The sequence below is a fragment of the Calliopsis andreniformis genome, unplaced genomic scaffold (genome assembly GCF_051401765.1).
Source record: "Calliopsis andreniformis isolate RMS-2024a unplaced genomic scaffold, iyCalAndr_principal scaffold0030, whole genome shotgun sequence".
Taxonomy (NCBI): domain Eukaryota; kingdom Metazoa; phylum Arthropoda; class Insecta; order Hymenoptera; family Andrenidae; genus Calliopsis; species Calliopsis andreniformis.
The window spans coordinates 7,377,980-7,392,123 of NW_027480439.1; positions in this window are offsets into that span (position 1 = coordinate 7,377,980).

Here is a 14,144-nt window from a genome sequence, read left to right on the forward strand (position 1 = left end):
ATCCTCAATCCTCAATCCTCATTCCTCAAACCTCCATCCTCAACCCTCAGTCCTCATCCTCAATTCTCAATTCTCAATCCTCAATCCTCAATCCTCAATCATCAATCCTCAATAATCAATCTCGTATCCTAGATCCTCAATCCCCAATACCCTATCCTTAATCCTCAATAATCAATCCTCTATCCCCAGCCCACAATCTTCAATCCCCAAAGCTCAATAATCAATCCTCAACCCTCAGTCCTCAATCCTCAATCCTCAATACTCAACCATCAATCCTCAAATCTCAATACTCAATAGAATAACCTGAATACTCAGGATTCAATACTCAAACCTCAATCCTCAACCCTCAGCCGTCATCCTCCATCCTCAATCCTCAATCCTAAATCCTCAATCCTCAGTCATCAATCCTCAATCTTCAATACTCAATCCTCAATCCTCAATCCTCAATCATCAATCCTCAATCTCCAACACTCAATCCAGAATCCTCAATCCTCAATCCTCATTCCTCAAACATCCATCCTCAACCCTCAGTCCTCATCCTCAATTCTCAATTCTCAATCCTCAATCCTCAATCCTCAATCTTCAATCCTCAATAATCAATCTCGTATCCTAGATCCTCAATCCCCAATACTCTATCCTTAATCATCAATATTCAATCCTCTATCCCCAGTCCACAATCTTCATTCCCCAAAGCTCAATAATCAATCCTCAACCCCAGTACTCAATCCCCAATCCTCAGTCCTCAATCCTCAATCCTCAATACTCAAACCTCAATCCCCAACCGTCAGTCCTCGTCCTCAATCCTCAAACCTCAATCCTCAATCCTCAATCATCAATCCTCAATTCTCAATTCTCAATAGAATATCCTGAATTCTCAGTTTTCAATACTCAATCCTCAATCTTCAATCTTCAAGTCTCCATCCACAAACATCAATTCTCATCACTCAACCCTCAACACTCAATCCTCAATCCTCAATCCTCAATCTTCAATCCTCAATCCTCAATCCTCAATCCTCAATCCTCAATCCTCAATCATCAATCCTCAATCTGCAAAACTCAATCCTCAATCCTCAATCCTCAATCCTCAGTCCTCAATCATCAATCCTCAATCTTCAATACTCAATCCTCAATCCTCAATCCTCAATACTCAATACTCAATACTCAAAAGAATATTCTGAATTCTCAGTTTTCAATACTCAATCATCAATCTTCAATCTTCATGTCTCCATCCACAAACATCAATTATCATCACTCAACCCTCAACACTCAGTCCTCAATCTTCAATCCTCAATCCTTAATCCTCAATCCTCAATCTTCAATCCTCCATACTCAATCTTCAATCCTCAATCCTCAATCATCAATCCTCAATCCTCAATCCTCACTCTTCAATCCTCAATAATCAATCTCCTGTCCTAGACCCTCAATCCCCAATACTCTATCCTTAATCCTCAATATTCAATCCTCTATCCCCAGGCCACATTCTTCATTCCCCAAAAGCTCAATAATCAATCCTCAATCCTCAGTCCTCAATCGCCAATCATCAATCCACAATCTTCAATACTCAATCCTCAATCCTCAATCCTCAATCCTCAATCCTCAATCATCAATCCTCAATCTTCAATACTCTATCCTCAAACGTCAACCCTCAATCCTCCATCCTCAATTCTCAATCCTCAATCCTCTGTCCTCAGGCTTCAAACCTCAACCCTCAACCCTCAGCCCTCATCCTCAATCCTCAATCCTGAATCCTCAATCCTCAACCTTCAATCCTCAATACTCAATCTTCAATCCTCAATCCTCAATCCTCAATCCTCAACCCTCAGCCCTCATCCTCAATCCTCAATCCTGAATCCTCAATCCTCAATCTTCAATCCTCAATTATCAATCCTCAATCTCCAACACTCAATCCACAATCCTCAATCCTCAATCCTCATTCCTCAAACCTCCATCCTCAACCCTCAGTCCTCATCCTCAATTCTCAATTCTCAATCCTCAATCCTCAATCCTCAATCTTCAATCCTCAATAATCAATCTCGTATCCTAGATCCTCAATCCCCAATACTCTATCCTTAATCCTCAATATTCAATCCTCTATCCCCAGCCCACAATCTTCAATCCCCAAAGCTCAATAATCAATCCTCAACCCTCAGTCCTCAATCCTCAATCCTCAATACTCAACCATCAACCCTCAAATCTCAATACTCAATAAAATATCCTGAATACTCAGGATTCAATACTCAAACCTCAATCCTCAACCCTCAGCCGTCATCTTCCATCCTCAATCCTCAATCCTAAATCCCCAATCCTCAGTCATCAATCCTCAATCTTCAATACTTAATCCTCAATCTTCAATCCTCAATCCTCAATCCTCGATCCTCAATCCTCAATCCTCAATCATCAATCCTCAATCTCCAACACTCAATCCAGAATCCTCAATCCTCGATCCTCATTCCTCAAACCTCCATCCTCAACCCTCAGTCCTCATCCTCAATTCTCAATTCTCAATCCTCAATCCTCAATCCTCAATCTTCACTCCTCAATAATCAATCTCGTATCCTAGATCCTCGATCCCCAATACTCTATCCTTAATCCTCAATATTCAATCCTCTATCCCCAGGCCACATTCTTCAATCCCCAAAGCTCAATAATCAATCCTCAATCCTCAGTCCTCAATCGCCAATCATCAATCCACAATCTTCAATACTCAATCCTCAATCCTCAATCCTCAATCCTCAATCCTCAATCATCAATCCTCAATCTTCAATACTCTATCCTCAAACGTCAACCCTCAGTCCTCCATCCTCAATTCTCAATCCTCAATCCTCTGTCCTCAGGCCTCAAACCTCAACCCTCAACCCTCAGCCCTCATCCTCAATCCTCAATCCTGAATCCTCAATCCTCAACCTTCAATCCTCAATACTCAATCTTCAATCCTCAATCCTCAATCTGCAAAACTCAATCCTCAATCCTCAATCCTCAATCCTCAGTCCTCAATCATCAATCCTCAATCTTCAATACTCAATCCTCAATCCTCAATACTCAATACTCAATACTCAAAAGAATATACTGAATTCTCAGTTTTCAATACTCAATCCTCAATCTTCAATCTTCATGTCTCCATCCACAAACATCAATTATCATCACTCAACACTCAACACTCAGTCCTCAATCTTCAATCCTCAATCCTTAATCCTCAATCCTCAATCTTCAATCCTCCATCCTCAATCTTCAATCCTCAATCCTCAATAATCAACCATCAATCCTCAAATCACAATACTCAATAGAATATCCTGAATACTCAGGATTCAATACTCAAATCTCAATCCTCAACCCTCAGCCGTCATCCTCCATCCTCAATCCTCAATCCTAAATCCTCAATCCTCAGTCATCAATCCTCAATCTTCAATACTCAATCGTCAATCTTCAATCCTCAATCCTCAATCCTCGATCCTCAATCCTCAATCCTCAATCATCAATCCTCAATCTCCAACACTCAATCCACAATCCTCAATCCTCAATCCTCATTCCTCAAACCTCCATCCTCAACCCTCAGTCCTCATCCTCAATTCTCAGTTCTCAATCCTCAATCCTCAGCCTTCAATCCTCAATACTCAATCTTCAATCTTCAATCCTCAATCCTCATTCCTCAATCCTCATTCCTCAAACCTCCATCCTCAACCCTCAGTCCACATCCTCAATTCTCAATTCTCAATCCTCAAACCTCAATCCTCAATCTTCAATCCTCAATTATCAATCCTCAATCTCCAACACTCAGTCCACAATCCTCAATCCTCAATCCTCATTCCTCAAACCTCCATCCTCAACCCTCAGTCCTCATCCTCAATTCTCAATTCTCAATCCTCAATCCTCAATCCTCAATCTTCAATCCTCAATAATCAATCTCGTATCCTAGATCCTCAATCCCCAATACCCTATCCTTAATCCTCAATAATCAATCCTCTATCCCCAGCCCACAATCTTCAATCCCCAAAGCTCAATAATCAATCCTCAACCCTCAGTCCTCAATCCTCAATCCTCAATACTCAACCATCAATCCTCAAATCTCAATACTCAATAGAATAACCTGAATACTCAGGATTCAATACTCAAACCTCAATCCTCAACCCTCAGCCGTCATCCTCCATCCTCAATCCTCAATCCTAAATCCTCAATCCTCAGTCATCAATCCTCAATCTTCAATACTCAATCCTCAATCCTCAATCCTCAATCATCAATCCTCAATCTCCAACACTCAATCCAGAATCCTCAATCCTCAATCCTCATTCCTCAAACAACCATCCTCAACCCTCAGTCCTCATCCTCAATTCTCAATTCTCAATCCTCAATCCTCAATCCTCAATCTTCAATCCTCAATAATCAATCTCGTATCCTAGATCCTCAATCCCCAATACTCTATCCTTAATCATCAATATTCAATCCTCTATCCCCAGTCCACAATCTTCATTCCCCAAAGCTCAATAATCAATCCTCAACCCCAGTACTCAATCCCCAATCCTCAGTCCTCAATCCTCAATCCTCAATACTCAAACCTCAATCCCCAACCGTCAGTCCTCGTCCTCAATCCTCAAACCTCAATCCTCAATCCTCAATCATCAATCCTCAATTCTCAATTCTCAATAGAATATCCTGAATTCTCAGTTTTCAATACTCAATCCTCAATCTTCAATCTTCAAGTCTCCATCCACAAACATCAATTCTCATCACTCAACCCTCAACACTCAATCCTCAATCCTCAATCCTCAATCTTCAATCCTCAATCCTCAATCCTCAATCCTCAATCCTCAATCCTCAATCATCAATCCTCAATCTGCAAAACTCAATCCTCAATCCTCAATCCTCAATCCTCAGTCCTCAATCATCAATCCTCAATCTTCAATACTCAATCCTCAATCCTCAATCCTCAATACTCAATACTCAATACTCAAAAGAATATACTGAATTCTCAGTTTTCAATACTCAATCATCAATCTTCAATCTTCATGTCTCCATCCACAAACATCAATTATCATCACTCAACCCTCAACACTCAGTCCTCAATCTTCAATCCTCAATCCTTAATCCTCAATCCTCAATCTTCAATCCTCCATACTCAATCTTCAATCCTCAATCCTCAATCATCAATCCTCAATCCTCAATCCTCACTCTTCAATCCTCAATAATCAATCTCCTGTCCTAGACCCTCAATCCCCAATACTCTATCCTTAATCCTCAATATTCAATCCTCTATCCCCAGGCCACATTCTTCATTCCCCAAAAGCTCAATAATCAATCCTCAATCCTCAGTCCTCAATCGCCAATCATCAATCCACAATCTTCAATACTCAATCCTCAATCCTCAATCCTCAATCCTCAATCCTCAATCATCAATCCTCAATCTTCAATACTCTATCCTCAAACGTCAACCCTCAATCCTCCATCCTCAATTCTCAATCCTCAATCCTCTGTCCTCAGGCCTCAAACCTCAACCCTCAACCCTCAGCCCTCATCCTCAATCCTCAATCCTGAATCCTCAATCCTCAACCTTCAATCCTCAATACTCAATCTTCAATCCTCAATCCTCAATCCTCAATCCTCAACCCTCAGCCCTCATCCTCAATCCTCAATCCTGAATCCTCAATCCTCAATCTTCAATCCTCAATACTCAGCCTTCAATCCTCCATCCTCGATCCTCTATCCTCAAGCGTCAATCCTCAATCCTCAATCCTCAACCCTTAGCCCTCATCCTCCACCCTCAATCCTCAATCCTCAAACCTCAACCTTCAATCCTCAATACTCAATCTTCGATCCTCAATCCTCAACCCTCAATCCTCAATCCTCAATCCTCAATCCTCAATCCTCAATATTCAATACACAACCCTCAAACATCAATCCTCAATACTCAATCATCAATCCTCAATTCTCAATACTCAATAGAATATCCTGAATTCTCTGTTTTCAATACTCAATCGTCAATCTTCAATCTTCAAGTCTCCAGCCACAAACATCAATTCTCATCACTCAGCCCTCGACACTCAGTCCTCAATCTTCAATCCTCAATCCTCAATCCTCAATCCTCAATCGTCAATCCTCAATCCTCAATCCTCAATCCTCAATCCTCAATCCTCAGTCATCAATCCTCAATCTTCAATACTCAATCGTCAATCCTCAATGCTCAACCATCAATCCTCAAATCTCAATACTCGATAGAATATCCTGAATACTCAGGACTCAATACTCAAACCTCAATCCTCAACCCTCAGCCGTCATCCTCCATCCTCAATCCTCAATCCTAAATCCTCAATCCTCAGTCATCAATCCCCAATCTTCAATACTCAATCGTCAATCTTCAATCCTCAATCCTCAATTCTCGATCCTCAATCCTCAATCCTCAATCATCAATCTTCAATCTCCAACACTCAATCCACAATCCTCAATCCTCAATCCTCATTCCTCAAACCTCCATCCTCAACCCTCAGTCCTCATCCTCAATTCTCAATTCTCAATACTCAATCCTCAATCCTCAATCTTCAATCCTCAATCATCAATCCTCAATCTTCAAAACTCAATCCTCAATCCTCAATTCTCAATCCTCAATACTCAACCATCAATCCTCAATTCTCAATACTCAATAGAATATCCTGAATTCTCAGTATTCAATACTCAAACCTCAATCCTCAACCCTCAGCCCTCATCCTCCACACTCAATTCTCAATCCTCAAACCTCAACCTTCAATCCTCAACACTCAATCTTCGATCCTCAATCCTCAACACTCAATCCTCAATCCTCAATCCTCAGTCATGAATACTCAATCTTCAATACTCAACCCTCAATCCTCAATCCTCAATCCTCAATCCTCAATCCTCAATCCTCATTCCTCGAACCTCATTCCTCAACCCTCAGTCCTCATCCTCAATTCTCAATTCTCAATCATCAATACTCAATCTTCAATCCTCAATCCACAATCCTCAATCCTCAATATTCAACACACAACCCTCAACCATCGATCACCAATATTCAACCATCAATCCTCAATTCTCAATACTCAATAGAATATCCTGAATTCTGATGGTTCAATGCTAAATCCCTAATCTTCAATCTTCAAATCTCAATCCACAAACATCAATCCTCATCACTCAACCCTCAACACTCAGTCCTCAATCCTCAATCCTCAGTCCTCAATCGTCAATCATCAATCCACAATCTTCAATACTCAATCCTCAATCCTCAATCCTCAGTCCACAATCCTCAATCATCAATCCTCAATCTTCAATACTCAATCCTCAAACGTCAACACTCAATCCTCCATCCTCAATTCTCAATCCTCAATCCTCTGTCCTCAGGCCTCAATCTTCAATACTCAATCCTCAATCCTCTATCCTCAATCCTCAATCGTCAATCCTCAAACGCCAATCCTCAATCTTCAATCCTCAATGCTCAATCCTCAAGCCTCAATCCTCAATCCTCAATCTTCAATCCTGAATACTCAATCTTCAATCCTCAATCCTCAATCCTCAATACTTAACCATCAATCGTCAATCCCCAATACCTAATAGAATAACCTGAATTCTTACGATTCAATACTCAAACCTCAATCCTCAACCCTCAGCCGTCATCCTCCATCCTCAATCCTCAATCCTAAATCCTCAATCCTCAGTCATCAATCCTCAATCTTCAATACTTAATCCTCAATCTTCAATCCTCAATCCTCAATCCTCGATCCTCAATCCTCAATCCTCAATCATCAATCCTCAATCTCCAACACTCAATCCAGAATCCTCAATCCTCAATCCTCATTCCTCAAACCTCCATCCTCAACCCTCAGTCCTCATCCTCAATTCTCAATTCTCAATTCTCAATCCTCAATCCTCAATCCTCAATCCTCAATCGTCAATCCTCAAACGCCAATCCTCAATCTTCAATCCTCAACCCTCAGTCCTCAATCCTCAATCCTCAATACTCAACCATCAACCCTCAAATCTCAATACTCAATAAAATATCCTGAATACTCAGGATTCAATACTCAAACCTCAATCCTCAACCCTCAGCCGTCATCCTCCATCCTCAATCCTCAATCCTAAATCCTCAATCCTCAGTCATCAATCCTCAATCTTCAATACTTAATCCTCAATCTTCAATCCTCAATCCTCAATCCTCGATCCTCAATCCTCAATCCTCAATCATCAATCCTCAATCTCCAACACTCAATCCAGAATCCTCAATCCTCAATCCTCATTCCTCAAACCTCCATCCTCAACCCTCAGTCCTCATCCTCAATTCTCAATTCTCAATCCTCAATCCTCAATCCTCAATCTTCAATCTTCAATCCTCAATTATCAATCCTCAATCTCCAACACTCAGTCCACAATCCTCAATCCTCAATCCTCATTCCTCAAACCTCCATCCTCAACCCTCAGTCCTCATCCTCAATTCTCAATTCTCAATCCTCAATCCTCAATCCTCAATCTTCAATCCTCAATAATCAATCTCGTATCCTAGATCCTCAATCCCCAATACCCTATCCTTAATCCTCAATAATCAATCCTCTATCCCCAGCCCACAATCTTCAATCCCCAAAGCTCAATAATCAATCCTCAACCCTCAGTCCTCAATCCTCAATCCTCAATACTCAACCATCAATCCTCAAATCTCAATACTCAATAGAATAACCTGAATACTCAGGATTCAATACTCAAACCTCAATCCTCAACCCTCAGCCGTCATCCTCCATCCTCAATCCTCAATCCTAAATCCTCAATCCTCAGTCATCAATCCTCAATCTTCAATACTCAATCCTCAATCCTCAATCCTCAATCATCAATCCTCAAACATCCATCCTCAACCCTCAGTCCTCATCCTCAATTCTCAATTCTCAATCCTCAATCCTCAATCCTCAATCTTCAATCCTCAATAATCAATCTCGTATCCTAGATCCTCAATCCCCAATACTCTATCCTTAATCCTCAATATTCAATCCTCTATCCCCAGTCCACAATCTTCATTCCCCAAAGCTCAATAATCAATCCTCAACCCCAGTACTCAATCCCCAATCCTCAGTCCTCAATCCTCAATCCTCAATACTCAAACCTCAATCCCCAACCGTCAGTCCTCGTCCTCAATCCTCAAACCTCAATCCTCAATCTTCAATCATCAATCCTCAATTCTCAATTCTCAATAGAATATCCTGAATTCTCAGTTTTCAATACTCAATCCTCAATCTTCAATCTTCAAGTCTCCATCCACAAACATCAATTCTCATCACTCAACCCTCAACACTCAATCCTCAATCCTCAATCCTCAATCTTCAATCCTCAATCCTCAATCCTCAATCCTCAATCCTCAATCCTCAATCATCAATCCTCAATCTGCAAAACTCAATCCTCAATCCTCAATCCTCAATCCTCAGTCCTCAATCATCAATCCTCAATCTTCAATACTCAATCCTCAATCCTCAATCCTCAATACTCAATACTCAATACTCAAAAGAATATACTGAATTCTCAGTTTTCAATACTCAATCATCAATCTTCAATCTTCATGTCTCCATCCACAAACATCAATTATCATCACTCAACCCTCAACACTCAGTCCTCAATCTTCAATCCTCAATCCTTAATCCTCAATATTCAATCCTCTATCCCCAGGCCACATTCTTCATTCCCCAAAGCTCAATAATCAATCCTCAATCCTCAGTCCTCAATCGCCAATCATCAATCCACAATCTTCAATACTCAATCCTCAATCCTCAATCCTCAATCCTCAATCCTCAATCATCAATCCTCAATCTTCAATACTCTATCCTCAAACGTCAACCCTCAATCCTCCATCCTCAATTCTCAATCCTCAATCCTCTGTCCTCAGGCCTCAAACCTCAACCCTCAACCCTCAGCCCTCATCCTCAATCCTCAATCCTGAATCGTCAATCCTCAACCTTCAATCCTCAATACTCAATCTTCAATCCTCAATCCTCAATCCTCAATCCTCAATCCTCAATATTCAATACACAACCCTCAAACATCAATCCTCAAAACTCAATCATCAATCCTCAATTCTCAATTCTCAATAGAATATCCTGAATTCTCAGTTTTCAATACTCTATCCTCAGTCTTCAATCTTCAAGTCTCCATCTAACAAACATCAATTCTCATTACTCAACTCACAACACTCAATCCTCAATCCTCAATCCTCAATCTTCAATCCTCAATCCTCAATCCTCAATCCTCAATCCTCAATCCTCAATCCTCAATCCTCAATCCTCAATCCTCATTCCTCAAACCTCATTCCTCAACCCTCAGTCCTCATCCTCAATTCTCAATTCTCAATCATCAATACTCAATCTTCAATCCTCAATCCACAATCCTCAATCCTCAATATTCAACACACAACCCTCAACCATCGATCACCAATATTCAACCATCAATCCTCAATTCTCAATACTCAATAAAATATCCTGAATTCTCATGGTTCAATGCTAAATCCCCAATCTTCAATCTTCAAATCTCAATCCACAAACATCAATTCTCATCACTCAACCCTCAACACTCAGTCCTCAATCTTCAATCCTCAATCCTTAATCCTCAATCCTCAATCTTCAATCCTCCATACTCAATCTTCAATCCTCAATCCTCAATCATCAATCCTCAATCCTCAATCCTCACTCTTCAATCCTCAATAATTAATCTCCTGTACTAGATCCTCAATCTCCAATACTCTATCCTTAATCCTCAATATACAATCCTCTATCCCCAGTCCACACTCTTCAATCCCCAATGCTCAATAATCAATCCTCAATCCTCAGTCCTCAATCGTCAATCATCAGTCCTCAATCTTCAATACTCAATCCTCAATCCTCAATCCTCAATCCTCAATACTCAACCATCAAACCTCAATTCTCAATACTCAATAGAATATCCTGAATTCTCAGTATTCAATACTCAAACCTCAATCCTCAACCCTCAGCCCTCATCCTCCACCCTCAAATCTCAATCCTCAAACCTCAACCTTCAATCCTCAACACTCAATCTTCGATCCTCAATCCTCAACCCTCAATCCTCAATCCTCAATCCTCAGTCATGAATACTCAATCTTCAATACTCAATCCTCAATCCTCAATCCTCAATCCTCAATCCTCAATCCTCAATCCTCATTCCTCAAACCTCATTCCTCAACCCTCAGTCCACAACCTCAATTCTCAATTCTCAATCATCAATACTCAATCTTCAATCCTCAATCCACAATCCTCAATCCTCAATATTCAACACACAACCCTCAACCATCGATCACCAATATTCAACCATCAATCCTCAATTCTCAATACTGAATAAAATATCCTGAATTCTCATGGTTCAATGCTAAATCCCCAATCTTCAATCTTCAAATCTCAATCCACAAACATCAATTCTCATCACTCAACCCTCAACACTCAGTCCTCAATCTTCAATCCTCAATCCTTAATCCTCAATCCTCAATCTTCAATCCTCCATACTCAATCTTCAATCCTCAATCCTCAATCATCAATCCTCAATCCTCAATCCTCACTCTTCAATCCTCAATAATCAATCTCCGGTCCTAGATCCTCAATCTCCAATACTCTATCCTTAATCCTCAATATACAATCCTCTATCCCCAGTCCACACTCTTCAATCCCCAATGCTCAATAATCAATCCTCAATCCTCAGTCCTCAATCGTCAATCATCAATCCACAATCTTCAATACTCAATCCTCAATCCTCAATCCTCAATCCTCAATCCTCAATCCTCAATCCTCAATCTTCAATACTTAACCATCAATCGTCAATCCCCAATTCCTAATAGAATAACCTGAATTCTTACGATTCAATACTCAAACCTCAATCCTCAGCCCTCAGCACTCATCCTCCATCCTCAATCCTCAGTCCATAATCCTCAATCTTCAATCCTCAAAACTCAACATTCGATCCTCAATCCTCAGTCCTCAATCCTCAAACCTCAATCCTCAATCCTCAATCCTCAATCCTCAATCCTCAAACCTCATTCCTCAAACCTCAATCCTCAACCCTCAGTCCTCATCCTCCATTCTCAATCCTCAATCCTCAATCCTCAATCTTCAATCCTCAATACTCAGCATTCGATCCTCAATCCCCAGTCCTCAATCCTCAAACCTCAATCCTCAGTCCTCAATTCTCAACCCTCAATCCTCATACCTCAATCCGCAATCGTCAGTCCTCGTCCTCAATCCTCAACTATGAATCCTCATTCCTCAATATTCAATCATCAATACTCAATCCTCAATCCTCAATCCTCAATCCTCAATCCTCAATTCTCAATCCTCAATCCTCAGTCCTCAAACCTCAATCCTGAATCTTCAATCCTGAATCCTCAACCTTCAGACCTCAATCCTCAGTCCTCAATCCTCAATCCACAATCCTCAATCCTCAATTTTCAACACACAACCCTCAACCAATAATCACCAATATTCAAGCATCAATCCTCAATTCTCAATACTCAATAGAATATCCTGAATTCTCATGGTTCAATGCTCAATCCCCAATCTTCAATCTTCAAATCTCAATCCACAAACATCAATTCTCATCACTCAACCCTCAACACTCCGTCCTCAATCTTCAATACCCAATCCTCAATCCTCAACCCTCAATCCTCAATCCACAATCCTCATTCCTCAAACCTCCATCATCAACCCTCAGTCCTCATCCTCAATTCTCAATTCTCAATCCTCAATCCTCAATCCTCAACCTTCAATCCTCAATAATCATTCTCGTATCCTAGACCCTCAATCCCCAATTCTCAATCCTTAATCTTCAATATTCAATCCTCTATCCCCAGTCCACAATCTTCAATCCCCAAAGCTCAATAATCAATCCTCAATACTCAGTCCTCAATCCCCAATCCTCAGTCCTCAATCCTCAATCCTCAATACTCAATCCTCAATCTTCAACACTCAATCCTCAATCCTCAATCCTCAATCCTCAATCCTCAATACTCAATAGAATATCCTGAATTCTCAGTATTCAATACTCAAACCTCAATCCTCAACACTCAGCCCTCATCCTCCACCCTCAATCCTCAATCCTCAAACTTCAATCTTCATTCCTCAATACTCAATCTTCGATACTCAATCCTCAATCCTCAATCCTCAATCCTCAATCCTCAATCATCAATCCTCAATCTTCAATACTCAATCCTCAAACGTCAACCCTCAATACTCCATCCTCAATTCTCAATCCTCAATCCTCTGTCCTAAGGCCTCAATCTTTAATACTCAATCCTCAATCCTCAATCCTCAATCCTCAATATTCAATACACAACCCTCAAACATCAATCCTCAAAACTCAATCATCAATCCTCAATTCTCAATTCTCAATAGAATATCCTGAATTCTCAGTTTTCAATACTCTATCCTCAATCTTCAATCTTCAAGTCTCCATCTAACAAACATCAATTCTCATTACTCAACCCACAACACTCAATCCTCAATCCTCAATCCTCAATCTTCAATCCTCAATCCTCAATCCTCAATCCTCAATCCTCAATTCTCAATCCTCAATCATCAATCCTCAATCTTCAACACTCAATCCTCAATCCTCAGTCCTCAATCCTCAATCCTCAATCATCAATCCTCAATCTTCAATACTCAATCCTCAATTCTCAATCCTCAATCCTCAATACTCAACCATCAATCCTCAATTCTCAATACTCAATAGAATATCCTGAATTCTCAGTATTCAATACTCAAACCTCAATCCTCAACCCTCAGCCCTCATCCTCCACCCTCAATCCTCAATCCTCAATCCTCAGTCATGAATACTCAATCTTCAATACTCAATCCTCAATCCTCAATCCTCAATCCTCAATCCTCAATCCTCAATCCTCAATCCTCATTCCTCAAACCTCATTCCTCAACCCTCAGTCCTCATCCTCAATTCTCAATTCTCAATCATCAATACTCAATCTTCAATCCTCAATCCACAATCCTCAATCCTCAATATTCAACACACAACCCTCAACCATCGATCACCAATATTCAACCATCAATCCTCAATTCTCAATACTCAATAAAATATCCTGAATTCTCATGGTTCAATGCTAAATCCCCAATCTTCAATCTTCAAATCTCAATCCACAAACATCAATTCTCATCACTCAACCC